General features: G+C 39.1%; 1 protein-coding gene across 1 annotated transcript in view; it reads right to left on the bottom strand.

Annotated features, from left to right (window-relative positions):
• The window catches only part of LOC123766700 (osmotic avoidance abnormal protein 3), a gene marked incomplete in the record, with an annotated part of 181,017 nt that extends 180,020 nt beyond the window's left edge, over nt 1–997 (bottom strand). Inside the window, 1 exon segment of the mRNA XM_069307699.1 lies at nt 432–997.
• Between the last annotated feature and the right edge of the window lie 14,604 nt (nt 998–15,601).

Genomic DNA, 15,601 nt, shown 5'->3' with positions numbered 1-15,601 from the left:
CTCAGCTGGTCTCCACCTGCCCTGCAGCTGTTATCGTTTAGAGTAGAGTTTAGATTCTCTTCCGTGTTGTGGCCACATGGTTATAATTCACACACACTGGCTTACCTGTTTGTCAGACACCTCATCACGACTCACGCACACATACACGCAAGCGCACATCCACCTACATGCGTGTGCACATAATAATTACATAACAATTAATTAAATTATATAGCAGAATATAACACTAAATATTCCCTGGATTATTTTATATTAAGGTTCGCCGGTCATTCCTTATAGCAGGGACAGACGTCAGCACAGCCTTGTTCACTACTCAGTGTGTGTGAAGCTTTCACCGATCTAAAGCAAATGTATTTCACTTAAAATGTCTTCGTTTATAATAAAGATCTTTGTAACAAGTTTCATCAGTGTACTACCTAAAATCGTCTCACCTCTTGTGGCGGAAGGCCCAGCTTGATGAAAGGAATGTTGCTGGTAGTGGTGGTGCTTGTGGTGGTGGTACAGCTACTGCTGGTGCTTGTGGTGGTGGTACAGCTACTGCTGGTGGTGGCACAGAGGCAGGGAAGCCACGTACCTCGCCAAAAGTGGGAGGCGTAAAGAGAGTTAGGAAGTATGCAAGCAGACTCCTCTTCTACCTGCTGAGCTACTGCCAGCCCTCCTGGCTCCTGCTGCTCTATGATACACCCTTAACCCTGATCTTCCTAAGTCACTTTCCCTCCAGGGTTCGAGCTAAGCCAACACTAGTCATTTCGATCGTTCTGCGAATTAAGTTCTGACATTTTTATAAATTTATGTAGAGCCTACCACTTACGAAGTGGTACTTCATTCTCTGTACACTTCTACATGTTATTTCGCTTCAGTGAAAGTTATACGCCGGTGTATAACGATATGTTATGAGTTCACTGTACACTTACACAGTAAACTGACAGTTTTAGACGGTGTTCGGCTTTAATAATATTTCAGAGCACCAGTGTGTCCTGAATCACTGCACACTTGCTACTGGACATACGTGGCCGATACCATCACCATGTATTGCCATTACAGGACATTTTTTCATACTATTCGTTCACATTTCACCAAACCAGACCTATTTCATAACCCGGATAAAATGCGATCCACTCAAGCTGCAGTCGCCGGTAAGAATATATTATTGAAAGATTATTCTTATGTTACTTTAATACACAGCTTATAAACGTTAGGAGACCTTAAATTAATAACGACGTACGAAACAAATAGGTAATGCCCGAGAAACGCGGTTTGTTGATTATCCTCAGTCCTCACTATGCCAACCAGCTCCCGTCGCTGCCTGACGAACGATTCTGTTTACGCTGCCGCTCACGTCAATGAAAAGTTGTTCAGAGCACTTCCAAAGCTTTTCAACCACTTTTATGGAATATAAATATACCATATGCTTAAAGCTTAATTTTTTGTCTTTACTCCCCTAATGCAAATTGCCATACTGTTCATGCAAATACATATTTAGTGGAGGATTTACCGGGCGTCAATCCTTAACTGTAGCCTCTGTTTACTCAACAGGAAAATGGGTACCTGGTTATTAAACGATTTGGCGAGGTCGTATTCCGGGGAACATAGGATTAAGGACTTGCCCGACACGCTACACGTTCTAGTGGCTGTACAAGAATGTAAAAACTCTTGTATACTAATAATAATAATAATAATAATAATAATAATAATAATAATAATAATAATAATAATAATGGTGTCTATTTAATCTTGTTTAAATTACCAATCAAGCTGTCAATGTAATCAATCAGAGCTTTAATATACCAATGTGCTTTAATATACTTACTAATCTCTCTCAACTCATTTTTTTCTTGCAATGTATCTGTTATCATTTTATTAATTCTGCTAGAATTTACCTACTTAAAATTATCTGTTAGATTAGGGACCTGCCCGAAACACTGCGCGTACTAGTGACTTTACAAGAATGTAAATACTATGCTATGTATTCTCACAAACCCAATGTACCTTCTTTTATATAAATAAATAAATAAATAAATAAATAAATAAATAAATAAATAAATAAATAAATAAATAAATAAATAAATAAATAAGAATTGCTCTACAAATCAAGGGACCCAGAATGTAGAATGACCTTCCCAATCATGTCAAAGATTGTACCTCTCTCAACCAGTTTAAGATGAAAACTAAGTACTACCTAATTAACTCCATGTAACCTACCTTACTTCTAAATGTCAACCCATGTCTTACTATTTAAAAAAAATGCTGTTTGTTGACCAACTTGTATATTGGCTATATTCTACCCATTTTTTTTTATCTTTTATTATTTTTGTTCATTCAACACAATTTATACTTTAAGCTCAATTACTATTAAGTTTTAGTCTAAGTGTTTTTCCCCACCTCTCCTTGCCTGACACGCTATGCGTACTAGTGGCTTTAGGTATTGTATGTACTACCTCTATCTTGAAATCCAACAGAATGTTTGTACTGTAACTCTGCAACTATGCATGTACTGTTACTAAATAAATAATAATAATAATAATAATAATAATAATAATAATAATAATAATAATAATAATAATAATAATAATAATAATAATAATAATAATAATAATAATAATAATAATAATAATAATAATAATTTGCATGCATGGGGGCCTAACGGCTGAGTGGACAGCACTCAGGGTTCGTAGTCCTATGGGTCCGGGTTCGATCCCCGGTGTAGGCGGAAACAAATGGGCAGAGTTACTTTCACCCTGAGTTCACTGTTCACCTAGCAATAAATAGGTACCTGGGAGTTAGACAGCTGCCTGGGGATGTGTGTGTGTGAAAATTAGGATTAAAATTAAGAACTTGCCCGAAACGCTATGCGTGCTAGTGGCTGTACAGGAATGTAAGAATTCTTATATATATATATATATATATATATATATATATATATATATATATATATATATATATATATATATATTATACATATACATATATATATATACATATATATATATATATATATATATATATATATATATATATATATATATATATATATATATATATATATAAAATGCTCGGACGGGAATAAAATCGGGCATAATAACCCAGTGTGGGACAGAAATGGTTGGGCACTTTCCCTTTCACCTTATGACTCTGTTCACCTAGCAGTAAGTAGGCACCTAGGAGTTCTAGTCAGCTTGTTGTGGGGTTGTATTCCTGGGCGGGGTCAGTAATTCGACCTTAGGGGGGGGGGGGACCTCGATATAAGTCTAACGTGTATGAATACACTCTGGCTTTCTGTCCCCCGACACAATGAATTATTATTAAATTATAATATATGAAAGTTTAGTTTAGGTAATTTATTATGCACTTCATACCCAGTATGTTGGCGGTGGTGGAAAGGATTACAGAGGCACACAATGGGCTCAGGGACTGATCTCCAAAATTTATTTAGCTAAGTAAGTTACAGTTTTGATGAGCTAGTTACAAAATTCATCGTCACGTCAACAATGGGCTCGATTTAAGACGATTTAAAAATCACTTCCATTCATTGATTTATATTTGAATATATATTGTTACAAATATACAATATACATATAATATTATAAATATATAGATATATACAACAAAACAAGGCAATATGGGAGTAAATAAACAAATTTGTGGCCACTGTAACAACTCCTTAAAGACGAAGGTAACGGGAATTGAATGTTATATCTGTAAGACTAGATTCCATTCGGGTTGTACAGGAGTGAGTAACACTACGGCACTGAGAGCTGGCCACTTGCTCTGGGTGTGTAAAAATGACCTGCCAGCTTGGAATATCCTAAAAAACCTTCTAGATAACATGACGCATGATCGGAAAACATCATTCATTGGAAGCCTACCAGCCATCCAGAAGGAGTGGGAAAGGAACAACAATTCTAATATACAAGGGGCGGAGGCTATAGTCAGGGATGAAACTGAGGCTGAAACTCAGGAAGTTGTAAACTCTGACTCAGTAGGCCAGGATGTAGATGACAGTAAACTAGTAAGTGTACCAGACAGCACTGACAGCTCGATAGGTACAGACACCACGACGGTTCTCGATAGAGCAATTCAGAACAGAAGGACAGACTTATGCAAATTTTATGCAAAGGGCATATGCAGACATAGATATGCTGGTAATAAGAAAGGATTAGAATGCAGTTACCAACATCCCAAAAAATGTTTAAATATGCTTAGGAAAGGTGAGTGTCGATTTGGATCAATATGTAGGTTTTTCCATCCTGACATGTGCCAAACCTCACTGGAGGACAGAAAATGCTATGACCTTAGCTGCCCACACTTTCACGTGAAAGGCACGGAACGCTACATAAAGAGTGGCAAGCAGGATAATGAATTTGGAGGAAACTCTATAATTTTTTTATACCAGACCGGCAGAGAATTCAAAAGGAGCAGCATGGAGAGTGTATGGAACTGGATGCCAGATCCACTTGCATTCCAGAATTACAGATACAATTACCCACCGAAAGGGAACTACAACTACGACAGAAAACTGCCCTACAACAATCAGTACTGGTCAGAACAAACTCATTATGTCCACGATTAATGGACTTGCCGAAAAAGTCTCCCATTCAAACTATCACTAATAGAGTAACCTCATTCATCTTTGCCAACATACAAGGACTGAAAACAAGAACAAACAACAAAGTACAGTTCATAAATGGCCTCCTCACGGAGTCAAATGCAGTATTTGGAGCTTTCACAGAAACCCATGCAGGGGAATTGTTGGACAGTGAGATCTGGATTCCAGGATATAACCTATACAGGTGTGATAGGAAAATTAGGTCACATGGAGGAGTGGGTCTGTATATTAGGGAAGACCTTGTATGCTCGGAGCTCCTAAACGTTACAAATGAGGTGGTAGAGGTACTGGGATTAAAAATAGAGAAAATAAATTTAGTGATTATACTAATATACAAACCGCCAGATGCAACGGCTGAGGAATTCACAGAACAGATAAGCAAAATAGAGAATAGCCTTGATAATTTGGAGAACCCGATACCTGATATTATCTTCCTAGGTGACTTCAACTTGCCTAGTCTCAGGTGGAAAATAGCAAACAATAATATTATACCAGGAAATCTATCAGGACCTAACCAACCACAGATTAGAGAACTACTTAGATTCTGTGACAAATTTTCACTCAATCAGCAGATATCGGAGCCAACGAGAAATGAAAATATTCTAGATCTGGTCTTTACGAACAATGAAGACATTATCAGAGACATTACGATATCAGATACCACATACTCAGATCACAAACTCATTGAAGTGCAAACTACCATCAATACTCAGAATAGACCTAAAACGTTGATAAAGCGAGAGGGGCTATTCAGTAAATTCAATTTTAATAATAAAAGGATAGACTGGGAGATAATAAACAGGGAACTTACAAACATTCCATGGGGAACTGTTCTAAATAATACAAGTCCTACAGAAGGAATAGAAAAACTGACTTCAGAAGCGTATCAAGTCTGTCTGAAACATGTTCCTTTGAGGAAAGCCAGAAAGAAATCTAACGTAGAAAGAGAACGCAGACGACACTATAAACGCAGGAAAAAATATCGGAACTGCTTATGCAGACACGAATTTCCCGTCAAAGAAGGAATAATTTAAATAGGGAGATTGAAGAAATCGAGCGGAAATTGAAACACTCATATGAAACTGAAGAAAGGCAGTTAGAACAGAAAGCAATTCAGGAAATAAAGAAAAATCCAAAATATTTCTTCTCATATGCGAAATCAAAAGCAAAAACCACTGCCAGTATTGGACCTATTCGTACAAGTGAAGGTTCATACACGGAGGATGACAAAGAAATTAGTGAAATCCTAAAAAAGCAGTATGAGGACATGTTTAGCACTCCAATAAACAACATGAAGGTGGAAGATCCAGACAATTTCTTTATGCGGGATATTCAAACCCCTGTAAATATAACTGATATAAACACGAGCGCACTAAATTTTGAAAAAGAAATTGAAAACATGCCCATGCACTCGGCCCCAGGTCCAGACTCATGGAATTCAATATTTATAAAGAAATGCAAAGTGCCGGTAGCACAGGCACTCAGTATAGTGTGGAGGAAGAGCTTGGACACGGGGGAGATACCAGATGCACTTAAAGTAGCAGACATAGCCCCTCTACACAAGGGAGGGAGCAAAGCATTGGCAAAAAATTATAGACCAGTTGCACTAACATCGCACATCATAAAAGTATTTGAGAGAGTGATTAGGAGTCAGGTCACCAATTTCATGGAGACCAATGACCTTCACAACCCAGGCCAACATGGATTTCGAGCGGGAAGATCGTGCCTCTCACAGCTACTTGAGCACTACGACAAAGTCACTGAGGCATTAGAAGAGAAACAGAATGCTGATGTGATATACACGGACTTCGCAAAGGCTTTCGATAAATGTGACCATGGCGTGATAGCACACAAAATGAAGTCAATGGGAATAACCGGTAAAGTAGGACGCTGGATACTCAGTTTTCTGTCAAACAGGACTCAGCGAGTAACTGTCAACCATATAAAATCTAGTCCAAGTGCAGTGAAAAGCTCTGTACCTCAGGGTACAGTCCTTGCACCGCTGCTTTTCCTTATTCTCATATCAGATATAGACAAAAATACAAGTCACAGCTTCGTATCATCCTTTGCAGATGACACAAAAATCAGTATGAAAATTACCTCGGCTGAGGACATTGAAAAACTTCAAGCTGATATTAATAAAGTTTTCGACTGGGCATCAGAAAATAACATGATGTTTAACAGTGATAAATTCCAGGTACTCAGGTACGGTAAAAATGAGGACCTTAAACATAATACAGAGTACAAAACACAATCAAATGTACCCATAGTAGGAAAACAGCATGTAAAGGATTTGGGAATAATAATGTCTGACGACCTAACGTTTAAGGAGCATAACCAAGCAAATATTGCGACAGCCAGAAAAATGATAGGATGGATTACGAGAACTTTCAAATCCAGGGATCCCATCACAATGGTTGTACTCTTCAAGTCACTTGTGTTGTCCCGTCTTGAGTACTGCTCAGTACTCACTTTCCCCTTCAGAGCAGGAGAGATTGCTGAAATAGAGGGAATACAGAGAACATATACGGCACGCATAGATGCAATAAAGCACCTAAATTATTGGGATCGTCTCAAAGCCCTCCAAATGTACTCACTAGAAAGAAGACGAGAGAGATATCAAATAATATACACCTGGAAGATACTGGAGGGCCAAGTACCAAATCTACACAGTAAAATAACAACGTACTGGAGTGAACATGGAAGAAAATGTAGAATAGAACCAATGAAGAGCAGAGGTGCCATAGGCACAATCAGAGAACACTGTATAAACATCAGAGGTCCGCGGTTGTTCAACGTCCTCCCAGCAAGCATAAGAAATATTGCCGGAACAACCGTGGACATTTTCAAGAGGAAACTAGATTTATTCCTCCAAGGAGTGCCGGACCAACCGGGCTGTGCGGGCCGCTCCAAGCAACAGCCTGGTGGACCAAACTCTCACAAGTCGAGCCTGGCCTCGGGCCGGGCTTGGGGAGTAGAAGAACTCCCAGAACCCTATCAACCAGGTATCAACCAGGTATATCCCCGCCTCACGTGGCTGTGAAACAAGTGGGTGGAGTGTTGATTACTCATCAGGTCGTAGGCCTAACATTATTCCAGGATGTTTATTGTTTCATCAAAGAAACTCAACACTGTTATCCAAACCTTCTGCTGTTAACTTGACAGCGTTCCGTGCTCACACATACGCACACGCGCCTCTCTACGCCCACACCAAAATATTCCCTAATTTGTGATGCTAATGTTAATACTGTCTGTCTGGAGGTGAATTTACTTTTATGATTTGCTTCTAAATTAAATGTAGTATGTCTTTTCTATGCTTAATGTGAGTTTGTTGGTTGATATCCATGAGTGAACATTTTTCATTTGATTTTCAGTACTATTTAGTGAGTGTGGATTGGGGGTCTGAACAGGTTAAGGCACTACAGTATTGCCAGCAAATAGTATAAGTTTAGGAATGTTCGAGACATTTGGAAAGTCATTGATGTATATAAGAAATAGAAGAGGTCCTAAGGTGCTGCTTTGTGGCACTCCTACTGTTAATGGTAGAGTGGGGGAGATTAAGTTATTAATGGCTACATATTGGTGTATGTTGTTAAGATATGATCGAATATAGTTCAGAGCAAGACCTAGGATTCCAAAAGATGAAGTTTCAAGTAGGAGGTAGTTATGATTTACAGTATCAAAGGCTTTTCTCAGGTCAATGAAAAGGCCAGTTGGGAACACATTTTTATCAAGGGCTTTGTAGATTATATCAAGCAGGCTAATAATGGCATCATTGGTACTCTTTTTGGGAATAAAAACCAAACTGGCTAGGACTTAATATGTTGAATTTTACATCGTAGGAGAAGAGCTGTTTGTAAATAATTTTTTCAAATGTTTTTGGAAAGTATCGGTAGGTTTTATATTGGTCTGTGTAATTGTTCGTGTCAGCTGTATCGCCCCCTTTATGATTTTGAGTTACTCTTGCTTGTATAATGATATCAAGAAAAGTATGACACTCAAGAGATTTGTTGAATAACAGAGCTATAGGTGGTGCAAGGGCATGAGCGGCACTCTTATATTCGATAGATGGTATTTCACTATTTTTTGAGATATATACAAGTTACATTCTTGTACAGCCACTAGTACGCGTAGCGTTTCGGTCAGGTCCCTGGAATACGATCCCCGCCGCGAAGAATCGTTGTTACAACCAAGTATACATTTTACTGTTGCGTTAGACAGAGGCTACAGTTAAGGATTTGCGCCCAGTAAATCCTCCCCGGCCAGGATACGAACCCATGACAAAGCGCTCGCGGAACGCCAGGGGAGTGTCTTACCACTACACCACGGAGACTGCCTAATGTTCCCAGCTATGGTTTAAAGTGAGTGAATTATGATTATGTCTGTCGGGGGTAATTGGCAAAACTTTCCAAAAGACGTGAGATGTGTAGTGACATGTCTCTGGGTCTCTGGGATGTTTCTGGTAAGGTTAACACCAATTGACGAAAAGAAGCTATTAAACTCCATTGCCGTTTCTGTCTGTTTCAAGTGTGAAACTATCTTTGGGAAGTTTTATCTGCTTGTTATGTGATTGTTATTTACATCCTAGGATGTTAGCGATGGCTTTCCATGTTTCCTTTGCTTCTTTGAAACTATCCTCATAAAAAGAAAGTTTAGCTTTCGTATTATTCTGATAAGAGTTGATAAGTAACGTTGAACTAGATCTTTTGTAGCTAGACTAATCCTTTTTTATATATATTCGTGTTTCCTGTTAATTGCTTTAAATACGCCCCTACAAAACGAATTAACTGAAAGTACTATAGTTGGTACTATAAAAGTACTATACCTCTCTCAACCAGTTTAAAATAAAAACTAAACACTACCTAATTAACTCCCTGTATCCTACCTTTCCCCTATAATGTCAACCCATGTCTGTTATTTTTAAACAATGCTGTTTGTTGACCAAATTGTATTTTTGCTGTTTTTCTGCCATGTTCCCCCCTTTTATTATTTTTTTATTTTCTCAACACCTTTTATACTTAAATCTCAATGAGTATTAAGTTTTAGTCTTTAGTGTTTTTCCTGCCCGAAACGCTTTGCGTAATAGTGGCTTTAGGCATTGTATGTACTAGCTCTATCTATAAATTCATCAATATTTGTATCACCCCTTGTATGTATGTACTTTACCTAAATAAACATTTGAATTTGAATTTTGAATTTGAATTTGGATACATGAAAATATAAAAATGTCATCGATAAATATCTCCGTTTTTTGTAATTAATGCTTCTGGAGCAACTAGAGAAAACGTGGGTAATATTTGTTCCAACCCATCCTCCTGTTAAGATAGTATTTATTTATTTATTTATTTATTTATTTATTTATTTATTTATTTATTTATTCACTCATTCATTCATTCATTTACAAGAAGGTACATTGGGTTTGTGAGAGTACATAACAGTTATGCCCGAAACGCTATTCGTGTATGTGGATTGGCAACAATGTAAACATACCAATATTATATACTCTCACAAACCCATTGTACCTTCTTGTAAATAAATTAATAAATAAATAATAAATAAATTCCTGGAAAGCCACTAACACGCACAGCGTTTCGGGAAGGTCCTTAATCTAACAGATAAATTTATTAAGTCATACACTGTAGGAAAATTTGAGTTAACATAATAACTACAGTATAAATTGATGGAAATTAATACACTGGTGAAGTTGCTTGTCTTAATTACTAATATTGGGGGAGTAGGTAGCACAAGATACAGTGAGTTTGATGCACAAGTTAGGAAACTATGAGGATGAAATTAGGTACTTTTTGGTTTTTACTTTTGAATAAGGCATAGGTTGGAAATGTTGTAATTCATTAGGGAGTGAGTTCCATAAACTGGGTACTTTTATTTGCACGGAGTGTTTGTACAGGTTTAGTCTGACTCTAGGATGTCAAAAATAGTACTTTTTGTGACTATGTTGACGATCATGCAAACGTCAACGTTTATTGTTTTAGATTCAGCTACTGGGAGCCAAAAGTTGCAAGCAGCACGGGCTATGGTGAGCCCGTCGTACTCACCTGGCACAGGAGATGTGTGAACGTCGACTTGATGGACAAATAGAAAGTACATCATTTTATAGTCCGAAAACAATAAAACTAAAAACCAAACACAAACATTCCTAGGCTTAGAGTGGCATATATATGTACTATATTAGGCCTCAGCATGTATTGGGCCTACGATGATTAGGTTAGGTTAGGTTAGGTTAGGTTAGGTTAGGTTAGGTTAGGTTAGTTTAGGTTAGGTTAGGTTAGGTTAGGTTAGGTTAGTTTAGGTTAGGTTAGGTTAGGTTAGGTTAGGTTAGGTTAGGTTAGTTTAGGTTAGGTTAGGTTAGGTTAGGTTAGGTTAGGTTAGGTTAGGTTTGATTAGCATTGATTAGCAACATAAATATAAAAAAATTCCGGTTTGTCCAAATTTAATAATACAAAAGTCTACTTTCTATTATTCCATCATGTCCATATTTGTAAGATCGATCATATCGTTACCATAAGTGCTTTCATTTTAGGAGGGTGGGCCTCTCAACACTCAACCAACTGAAGGGTAATCACCTAAGTGTAATTACCTAAGTGTAGTTACAGGATGAGAGCTACGCTCGTGGTGTCCCGTCTTCCCAGGACTCTTTGTCATATAACGCTTTGAAACTACTGACGGTCTTGGCCTCCACCACCTTCTCCCCTAACTTGTTCCAACCGTCTACCACTCTGTTTGCGAAAGTGAATTTTCTTATATTTCTTCGGCATCTGTGTTTAGCTAGTTTATATCTATGACATCTTGTTCTTAACGTTCCAGGTCTCAGGAAATCTTCCCTATCGATTTTATCAATTCCTGTTACTATTTTGTATGTAGTGATCATATCACCTCTTTTTCTTCTGTCTTCTAGTTTTGGCATATTTAATGCCTCTAACCTCTCCTCGTAGCCCTTGCCCTTCAGTTCTGGGAGCCACTTAGTAGCATGTCTTTGCACCTTTTCCAGTTTGTTGATGTGCTTCTTAAGATATGGGCACCATACAACTGCTGCATATTCTAGCTTTGGCCTAACAAAAGTCGTGAACAATTTCTTTAGTATATCGCCATCCATGTATTAAAAAGGGTGTGAAAGACTTGGTGTAATTCTTTACATAAATTTCACAAATACATAATTGTGGGTTTTATCCTATATTATTTTGTCTGTGAGAAGACATTACCATTACTTAATAAATATAATAATAGAAAATGTGTGTTTGTCTGTCCGTCTGTCTATTTGTCCAAGGTTGGAGACCACACGATTGCGTCTAACCTTACTTAACGTTGCAAGGGAAATGGTCTGGAGTACGGAACGGACAGAGGCTGGTCGGTGCCGGCCTAAATTAATTACTTTAAGAAATATTACCATTTATAGAGACTGCCATGTGATTTTCATGGAATCGAGAGTGTGAAATATTTGGTGTATTTTCCGTGGATTTTTCATTGGGAATGAAGACCAGAAGAGAAGTGGGAAGAAAAGGGGAGGGGGAAAGAGGGGAGGGAGATAGGGTGAGAGGAAGGGAAGAGGGGAGGGTGGGAAGAAGGGGAGATCGACGGAGAGAAAAAAGGGGGAAGGGTAGAAAGAGGGAGAGGAATAGGGAGGGGAAAGAGGGCAGGGAAGATGAGGTAAGGATGTGTGTAAGGAAGGGGGGAGAGAAGAGGGATGGGATGGGGGAAGACAGACTGACCTGGGCACCACCGGGTACCCCTTAAAGCATCTATAAAAGCCAATGTCTGTCGGTCCAAGGCTAGAGGCCAGAAGTTTGGGGTCTAGGCTCACTGAACTGTTGAAACTGCTACACGGGTGGTACAGAAGTGTTAGAGGCCAGTCAGGGTCCGCTCCACTGCCAAGCTTTATAAAATGTCAACTTCTTTTTTTCATGAAGTCTGAAATCGGGGGTTTGTTCTCCTTAAAGATTTTTAGCAGTTTTCACCCATTCGTAATATTTAATGTTATGAGGGAGAGGAAGAAAGAGAGAGAAAGGGACATTTAACTCCTGAGACACATACAAATAAGATAACGTCAGCAGTGTACTTTACGCTAACAAAAGTTAGAACATCATTTAATTAGGACCTAAATAAGGAGGCATTTAGAGCACTTTACACCTCACACGCGAGACCAGTCTTAGAGTATACAGCCCCATCATGGAACCCCAACCTAAATAAACACACAAGGAACCTGGAAAGGGTTCAGAAGTTTGCGACGAGGCTCTTTCCAGAATTGTGAGGAATGGAGGGGGGGGGGGATATGAATGACCACTGAAGGAACTGAATCTGACGACGCTAAAAAAAAAGGAGAGAGAAGATGGAAATATGATAGAGACATATAAAATACTTAGGGCACTGACAGGATGGAAATGGAGGGACTGTTCACAAAGGGGCATGGATGGAAGCTGGAGACACAGATGAGTCATAGAGATGTTAGAAAGTTTTCATTTAGCAAAGGAGTAGTGGGAAAATGGAATGAGGCACAGGGGCATGCAGGTTGTGGAAGCAAATTACACTCATAATTTTAAAATTAGATATGATAGGGAATTAGGACAGAAGTCATTCCTTTAATTCACTGTGTCGGGGGACAGGAGGCCAGAGTGTATTCATACACGTTTGTTTTTATGGAGAGCCCCCCCCCCCCACAAAGGCCGAGTTACTGACCCGCCCAGGATGCAACCCCACAACAAGCTGACTAACTCCTGAGTACCTACTCACTGCTAAGTGAACAGAGGCATTAGGTGAAAGGAAAAGTGCCCAACCATTTCTGTCCCACCCGGGATTCTCGACTGTGCATCGATAACGAACCCGACTGTTGTTGTTGTTGTTATAGATTCAGCTACTCGGATCAAGTTCCAAGTAGCACGGGCTATGGTGAGCCCGTAACTTACCTGGCACAGGAGCGGGGCAAGTAGCCCGGGCCATGGTGAGTCCGTAGTGGATTTACCTGGCACAAGAGCGGTGCTGAGACTGTGTTCGACTGACTCGATGATCAACCCGACTGTACTACTGGCACTCTTTAAACAACCAACGGCTAGAGAGGCGAGGTCCAAGAGCTAATCCTCAATCCTGCAGGCACAAATAGGTGTGTACAAGTGGGTGAGTACACCAGTGGACGTGTCATACAGGTGCAGATACACCTGCACCTACACCTGGATGAACACGTGTACACTCACCTCGTCTGGTCGTTTCTGTCTCCGATGTATAAGCTGACCGACCACATTAGTATCTGGCCGCTAAATGCATCATAGCGATGCAGATAATTATATTAATTCCGCGTGAATAAAACAAGAATAATTACCATCCTCTCAGCTGTAGCCACGGACCTCTCATTGGAGGATCATGAGATAGCCAGAGTACCGGCGTCACCATCTTCCATTGTGGTCTGGCATCCCTTATTTTACCCTTATTTGGCATCTGTTTTACCAGTGCCAGCCTAATACAGAGAATATATTGCTAGTGCTAGCAACAAGGCTGAGATGGTATTGTCAGTGCTAGCAACAAGATACTGTAGTTCGAATTTTGTTCGAACTACAATGCTATAAATGCAGCCCGTCCTCCAAACAAAGATCCAAAAGTGATTCCATGCACCCGCCAAACCCCCTGTTTATGAATGAAAAGCGGTTTACACACGACTCACAACTGCTGACGTTCGAACATATCCGGAACAAGTGTTTCACTGACGAATTTTGTTCGAATCACAACGCTATAAATGCTTCACCCACGTACTACAAATACAAATAATCGCCAACAGAACCTAAACACCTAACCTATGCCTATATATGCACAATATGCTAATATATTATAATATTAATTTATACTTGAGAAAATTCCCGTTTTGAATGAACAACATATTAAAATTTATGAATGCGTCTGTGGGGTCGACCGCTGGATGTAATGGACTTGAGTCGAGGACGGGTTGAAATAATCACCAACAGAACCTAAATACCTAACCTCAGCCCGTCCTCCAAACAAAGATCCAAAAGTGATTCCATGCACCCGCCAAACCCCCTGTTTATGAATGAAAAACGGTTTACACACGACTCACAACTGCTGACGTTCGAACACTTCCGGAACAAGTGCTTCACTGACGAATTTTGTTTGAACCACAACGCTGTAAATGCTTCACCCACGTACTACAAATACAAATAATCGCCAACAGAACCTAAACACCTAACCTAACCTATCCTATGCCTATATATACACAATATGCCAATATATTATAATATTAATTTATACTTGAGAAAATTCCCGTTTTGAATGAACAGCATATTAAAATTTATGAATGCGTCTGTGGGGTCGACCGCTGGATGTAATGGACTTGAGTCGAGGACGGGTTGCATCAGTCAGCCTGTCCTTCAAGCAAAGACCCAAAAGTGATTCCATGCATCCGCCAAACCCCGTGTATGAATGAAAAACGGTTTACACACGACTCACAACTGATGACGTTCGAACAATTCTGGAACAAGTGCTTCACTGGCGAATTTTGTTTGAACCACAACATTAAATGCTTCACCCACGTACTACAAATACAAATAATCACCAATAGAACCTAAACATCTAACCTAACCTATGCCTATATATACACTATATGCTAATATATTATATTATTAATTTATATTTGAGAAAATTCCTGTTTTGTCTGAACAGCATGTTAAAATTTATGAATGCGTCTGTGGGGTTGACCGCTGGATGTAATGGACTTGAGTCGAGGACGGGTTGCATACAGTTGTGATTCGTATGTAAAACTCTTCATTTATTAGTAGCGGGTTTGATGGGTGCAGCATTTGGCCTTTGTTGATGAGAAGACGTGTATTATTTTTAGATATATTTCAAACGAGAAACAAGCACCTTCCTCTCCTCCAGCACAGTTGTTGACGTGTGGTATCGTCTTTGAAACAAATGCCCAACGCTTGTGCTGTAAGGATATTAACTCAATTTATAAATATTCACAATTACCAAATATAA

Source organism: Procambarus clarkii, chromosome 60 (assembly GCF_040958095.1).
Source record: "Procambarus clarkii isolate CNS0578487 chromosome 60, FALCON_Pclarkii_2.0, whole genome shotgun sequence".
NCBI lineage: Eukaryota > Metazoa > Arthropoda > Malacostraca > Decapoda > Cambaridae > Procambarus > Procambarus clarkii.
This window is presented reverse-complemented; position numbering and strand designations above follow the sequence as displayed.